Genomic DNA, 7,489 nt, shown 5'->3' with positions numbered 1-7,489 from the left:
AAATATTTTGTCAGATGAGCATAGATCCATTTTCTCCATATTTGTTTTTCTTTAAAATTTTTTGTTGTTCATATTACTTGAGATTATTTTCCTTTTTATTTTTTTTAAGTATGTATGTATGTATGTATGTATGTATGTATGTATGTATTGAGGGGGAGAGAGAGAGAGTGTACAGGAGGAGGGCAGAGAGATTGGGAGAGAGAGAATCCCAGTAGGCTCCATGGAGTCAATGTGTACCCCATGCGGGGCTCAAACTCACAAACCGTGAGATCATGACCCAAGCCAAAATCAAGAGTAAGATGCTCAACCCACTGAACCACTCAGCTGCCCCTTGATATTTCTTGAAAATGCTTTCCACTTCAATAATACAAATTTAAGTCAAATGGAAATTATTGTATAGGTTTTCTTTTTACTCATAACTACTTTAGAATTAATCTATTTTTAAGTTTCAAGTAATTGTATTATAAATTGTTATTTTGTTCCTTCACTAAGTAAAGAGAGCTTTAAAGCCAAAACTGAGTATAAACCAGAGCTTGTTACTTTTGATCTGCAAGGTAAGAATTCTGTGACTAAGTAGAATCATGTAAGGATGTACTGAAAAATAGGTTGTGTACAGTTAAATGATATGACCCCTCCATTACTCTATAATTGTTCATGATTTATATTGTCTTCTCCAGACATTACCAACTTGGTGAGAAAAATCATGGCATAGTTTCTGACTAACTTCTCTTTCCTCTTAACTCCCTATAGCTTAACTTCCTTCACTACATTTTAGGAAGGACAAAGTCCAAGAAGGGCCTGTTTAAAGAAAAAACATTGAGGAAACTCAGTCATAGTATTTATAATCTTATAGATTTATTTTCTTTGTTCAAAATAAATAGAACTGGGAAAATTATTGAAAAGTATTTTATGGGATGAAGTTTGGCATAATTATAAAGACAAATGAATGAATGAATGAATGAATGAGAGAGAGGAAGGGAAGAAGAAAGAAAGAAAACACAGAGAAAGAGATAAAAGAAAAATCATTTGAGTTAGAAATGAATTAGGAGTAATTTTTAAAAAGAAAAACTTTTTTTAAATTTTCATTTATTTGTTTTTGAGAGAGAGAGAGAGAGAGAGAGAGAAAGAGCAAGAACAAGTGCAAGTGGGGGAAGGACAGAGAGAGAGGGACAGAGAGATTCTTAAACAAGCTCCACTCCCAGTGCAGAACCAGATGTGGGACTTGACACTGGGCTAGATTTCATGACCATGAGATCACAACCCGAGCTGAAATGAACAGTCAGACACTTGACCAACCGAGCCAGCTGTCCCAAAAAGCAGTGTTTTTTTTCTAAGTGTCTTCAAATATTTGAAGAATATTTTTCTTAGATGACAGAATAGACCAACTATGCATAGATCCATAAGTATAGTTTCCAGATTAGTGTTTAAAAATTAAGGGGCTACATTCTGTTGACATGAAGGAATAGTTAAGGTTGTGTAAAGATAGAACAAGATAGCTTTCTAGGCTTGTTTTCTCATCTTTAAAGTAAGTTTGGATGGGCTGATTTCTAATATCCCTTTCAGTTTTACTATTGCACAGTGTTATCTTCTAGATACCCCCCCCCACCTTGCCCTATGACTTTATAGGAGCTATTCCTCTGAAATAGATATCTATAGGAGCTATTCCTCTGAAATAGATATTCCTCTGAAATAGATAAATAGATGCATGACCCACCTGCATGCATCTGCTAACCACTTTACATCTGTATGAGATTCTATCCCTCTTTACATTAATCCTTGATTAATATTCTTTTTTTTTTAAAGTTTTTTTTTTTCAACGTTTTTATTTATTTTTTTGGGACAGAGAGAGACAGAGCATGAACGGGGGAGGGGCAGAGAGAGAGGGAGACACAGAATTGGAAACAGGCTCCAGGCTCTGAGCCATCAGCCCAGAGCCCGACGCGGGGCTCGAACTCACGGACCGCGAGATCGTGACCTGGCTGAAGTCGGACGCTTAACCGACTGCGCCACCCAGGCGCCCCTGCTTAAAGACAAATTGAACTCAAAACAATCCTAACACCGTCCCTGATGCCCATTCCTCTCTTATTGCAATGTATCATTTTTTATCATTTAGTATGTTTGTTTAGGCATTCACTTATTTCCTATAGATGATAAGTACTGCTTATAAACTGCAATTTGGGGGGAAGGATCTTATATACTGAAATAATTCGGGGTTTTAAAATGAAAATTCCTGGACCTGATTCTAGAACTACAGGAAGACATGCAATTATTATTCTGTATAATATGCTGAACTTTATTCTTACAGATGCTTAGTGTTATAGAGCCACTGCTATAAGGTCTTTTATTTACCTTTGTCTTTTCCAACTCTTCTCCACTCCTGGCTTAATCATTATCAATATCCAGTGTCAGCCATACCTAATTGCTGATCTAATTCTGAATAAATTTTCAGAATATCAGGATACCCTCAGACTTCATCATTCTGGGCAGGCTGATATTAATCTTGTTATAAATCTTGTTCTCTAGGAGCTATTTTCTGACTGCTTTCTACTGTCAATTTATGCTTTAATTAGGATCCTGTTTCAAAACAGACCAATTGGAAACACATTTTGCTTGAGTAGTGCTATTATCTAGAATATCCTATTACATATACTTTATCCATCAAGGTGAACCATATTGGATCTTGAAGACAGCCCATATGTGTCACTTCCCTTTAATTTTTCTGATAAGACTCCTTTTCTCCCAACAATTGGCCAGCCCCATACCTAAGACTCTTCTTTAGTGGCCTAGTCCTAATCAAAGGTATGCAATTCTACTTCTTGCTATACTCACTAACATTCTATGAGCGGAAAGCCTGGCTTCTTGGAGATGAGAGAGGGAAGTCCTATCCTCACTGAAAAGGGGCATTTAAGGCAACATTACCAAGCCTCAAAACAGTTTGTTCCCTTTTCTTTTCACCTCTCTCCCCCATATGCCTAGACAGGATGAAACAGATGCTCATTAATTCTTAAATTTCCTTTAAACTATATAATATACACTCTCAGACTAGCGAGAGTAAAACACATGGTAGTTATATAATTTGTAATGTGCCCAAGAATTAATCAATAGATCAACAGCACTATTTGCAAGGTAGGCAGTCAGGCCTGAAGATTTTTTTTTACCAAAAGCCTGAAAAGGAAACACTTCTCAAGTTGCCATTGGTTATCATGATCTGAGCAAACAAATGGTATTGTTGCACAATGTCAATAGCCCACATTCTATGCCTTGTTTTGCTTTTAACAAACTGTGAAAAGACCAACAGCTGTTACTGAGCTAAGAAGAACTAAAGGATTTACAGTAGGTGGTACCACCTGTGCTTTTCTTATTCCACCCTTAAAAATCTGCTACTTTATTTTGGAGCTGGGTGGAGAATATGGCAGTGACTCAATATCAGGGGGAGTGAGTAGTCAACTGTGGCTCAGTTCTGATAAGAAGGAGTAACATGATCTTTATAAGTCATAACAATGTATGTTGATGAATATCTTTTCTTGATTTTGCTTTATCCATTTCAAGAATCTAAGAAAAGACCATAAATAAAAAGCAAATCTGAATCTGGCTGACTTAACTGAATGAAAGATTTACAACCCAGATAAAATGCAAGATTCTGTATACATGCAATTAATGATCTTAACTATATGACGCTTCATTTTAGCTTCTTTACTTTAAAGACTAGAAAAACACACTTGCCAAGTTACTGCCCACTTGATCCTGTAGCTGTGGAATTTTAAATTTAAACAGGCACTTGGTGAAACATGTCTTCTATTTCCAAGTGCAGTGTTTAAGGGATTATGGAAAATAGAGAATTAACTCATTTGGGGACAAAAATAATTTTGAAATTTGGTATCTTGAGTTACCTAGCACTTGTATATGAAGTTTTCCTTAACTGCTAAAATTTAAAATGTTATATACAGAATAATTCAAGTCCTATAATATAAAGTAAATCTTTTGACAAAAGCAAATATATTGAGTGCCTCAGGTAAATCAGAGGATCCCTACTTAACCATGAGGTGATATTTATGCACCATGCTATTCTAAAGTAATCAATGTTCAGATCCATCTAGAATTTATTTGTTCAATGAAGAAAGCCACAAGGTGATAATGTCTTCTCATTGTTTTTGGTACTTTTTATGTTCCCCACAGTTAATATGGAAATTTGCTTAATACTAAGCCTGAGAGAGGCCTGAGCTCCAAGGGGAAAAAAATCCTTTGGTGATTTTAATTTATTGATGAAATGGTAAATGGCAAAACAGGCAGGGAACTTTGAGACAAAGGCCACAAAGCAATGAAGTAAGGTCTTCTGCATCCTATGATACCAGAATCCATTAAGTATTTTTTATTAATTTCTTCAGATTGTTCTCAAATCTTGTTCCAGTTCTGTTTGTTTCCTGAAGAAAATTTTCCTGAATAAATTGTCTGCCAATATGGTTTATTCCAACCCCACCTATTTTTAACAACCTTTCTTGATTTCTGAAGCAAAGAAGCAAAAAAACAAAAATGCTCTAGGGTATATATATACGCGCACACACACACACACACACACACACACACATACATACACTCTAGGACAAAATACTCTAGGACAAAATACTCAAAATACTCACATGCACACACACACACACACACACACACACACACACACACTCTAGGAGAAAATACTCCAGGACTAAATAAACACACACACACACACACACACACACACACACACACACATATATATACACAAACATACATCTATACTGTAAGAATATATATATATATATTCCATATATATTCCATATATATCCCATATATATATATTCCATATATATATCCCATATATATATATTCCATATATATATCCCATATATATATATTCCATATATATATATTTTCCATATATATATATTCCATATATATATATTCCATATATATATATTCCATATATATATATTCCATATATATATATTCCATATATATATATTCCATATATATATTCCATATATATATACATATATATGTGTATATATATATATATATATATATATATATATATATACACACACATACATATATATATGGTTTGAACGTATTTCCCCTTGGATGAATTATTCAAAATTTAGCCAAGGACTGATGCTGGTATTTTGTCATTGTTTTAGAAAAACATATGGACCTACCGGAACATATTAAATATGTTTCATTCATAACATTAACAATAGGTTTCATCTGTAATCATGAATGGAGTATCAACTCAGAGAATGGCCCAAATTTACTCAGTCTGGGTTCTTTTTGTTTTTGTTATTCATCTCATACTTCTCAGTTAGTTTTTGCTTGGCTCCTTTTCCTATTAATAATAATAAATAATATCATATCCAAATAGTTCTTATTATGCTTAGCATATTCTTTATTGATACTCATGATTTTGTGCTCTTTCTAATCCCGTGAGACACATTTTTCCCCACAGAACGTGTTGGCAACAGTGCTATCACACACACTGAAATCTTATACTATGATCAGCACATTAGATGTTGGTATTACAGCAAAGAATTTGTCTAGATAGCTGTAAAATCTCTTTTTCTTATCAGTATTTGTCATGTCCAGGGCATAGTCACTGATGTTGGTGGCACAGTGCAAGATTCAGAGTGTGAAGTTTGGGGATTTTGTGACAAATGACTGACTGTCACACTGACAGCTGAGACCCATTACTAGGAATAAGGAACATCTCCCTGAAGTCTGCATAGTCAAGGTTGTTCTCGATAAGCCACCACTTACCAAGAATTACCCAATGTAAAGAACAGATCTTTCAAGTGTGTTTTTCCCCAAAAGGAATGTCAGGCTTTCTTTTACTCCTCCACAATTACTTTTGCTGACTTGAAGAACATACAGCAAGCAGACTGATATATGGAGCAGTTGCCATCTGATAGCTCACCTCTGCAAAAGAGAAGGGAGCTGATACCAAGATGCAGACTCATGAAAGATACTCTAGTGAAAAATCAATGTGAAATAAAATAAAAGTGGATAAATGAAGTGTCTAACTAAGTACTTAACAGGAAGCACTTACTAGATGGAATAAGTTCCAAAGGAAAAAATATTTTGAAAAGATAAGTCACAAAACTTGTGCTACAAAAAAGCATAGAAGATAACAACGGCAAAGAATTTAGGAGTCTCTATAATCTATTTTATAACTGATGAGGCCACAAATGAGAAATGTTCTTCCCAGAATTACAAAATTTTGGTGAATATCTTGGGTTACATCTCAGTCCTCTTGGATTCTTATCAAAGTTTTTCTTTTTGGCAGACCAGGCTACATCAAATTTTAATAGATGACTGAAAATCAAATCATATCTCAGACAGTGAAATCACATCAAACTGCCTAGCCTGTCTTGAATGGGAAAAGGATAAGGCCATTAATTATGAAGTGAAACTGCTTAGCAACCTAAGAATTGTATTTATGATGCTGTATGTACAGTTGACAATAGGTATCTTTAAGAGCAGAGATCATATGATTTCATCTAGGAACAAGAAGGTAGAAGGGTTACTAAACCTACTTACCACAGAATGTATCTCTTTGATGAACTTTTTTGCCTTATTTGCTTTTTAGCAGTTCATTAAATTAGATAAATTTGTATTAAGTATATATTGTGCTCAAGGTACCCTTGAACATTATGAAAGTGCAAACATGGTCACAATTGACATCAGCTGCTCCACACATTAAGACGTCAAATCTATTTTCTCCTCCTTGAATCTGGGTTGCCCTTCTGACTTGCTATCATAGATTAAGAAGTGCTCTGTCCAGATTCTCCTGCAAGGAAAGGCTTAGCTGTGAGCTATAGTCATGAGAGAGCTTACAGTCATTTTGCCTCAGTTAGAGCTACTATCACTTATAGTAATTCTTTTTCCTAATTTCAGTGCCTAAGTCAGAGAGGAGAATAAGAGTCCAGTCTCTGTGGTCCAATTCAGGACACTCTGACAGACAAGCCTTACTCTAAAGGTTAGCTGAGACTGTTGAACCTTCATGCAGATCAACTTCTTCCTTGCCCCAATCCTAATTCCTCTATTTTTTCTTTTACAGATGTTAATTCATAATAAATAACACCATCATGGTATCTGCTTCTGGAGAACACGACCCATGATATTTGTGTTGGTGAATAAAATTTGGCATGAAGAATACTGTACCAGCTCTGAGATTAGACTTCAATAAACCTTGCAGATTTTCTCTCTGGGAACCCTAACAAGGTACCATATAAACATGTCCTGAATAGCCTGCCGTAAAATTAGAGGCCATGTCAATAGCAGAAATGAATCATCCCAGCTGAGGCCTTCCAAAGCAATGAAAACCCAATCAACTCAGCAGCTGACTATACACATGAATAAACACTTCCTAGACTAGAACAGCCTAGCTGAGCCCAGTCCAAATTGCTAACTAGCAGAATCAGGATCTAAATAAATAATTGTTATTTTACACCATTAAATCCTT

At 35.1% G+C, this 7,489-nt stretch overlaps 1 long non-coding RNA gene across 1 annotated transcript; it reads left to right on the top strand.

Moving 5' to 3' along the window:
- Positions 1–3,264: 3,264 nt before the first annotated feature.
- On the top strand, positions 3,265–7,180 carry LOC125175527 (uncharacterized). Its single transcript, XR_007155855.1, has 3 exons — positions 3,265–3,333; positions 6,922–7,003; positions 7,085–7,180. It is a non-coding gene; the product is annotated as an uncharacterized LOC125175527 (long non-coding RNA).
- The last annotated feature ends 309 nt before the right edge of the window (positions 7,181–7,489 follow it).

Source organism: Prionailurus viverrinus, chromosome C2 (assembly GCF_022837055.1).
Source record: "Prionailurus viverrinus isolate Anna chromosome C2, UM_Priviv_1.0, whole genome shotgun sequence".
NCBI classification, from domain to species: Eukaryota; Metazoa; Chordata; class Mammalia; order Carnivora; family Felidae; genus Prionailurus; species Prionailurus viverrinus.
The sequence above is the reverse complement of the archived record's forward strand: the minus strand, read 5'-3'. Positions and strand labels throughout refer to the sequence as shown.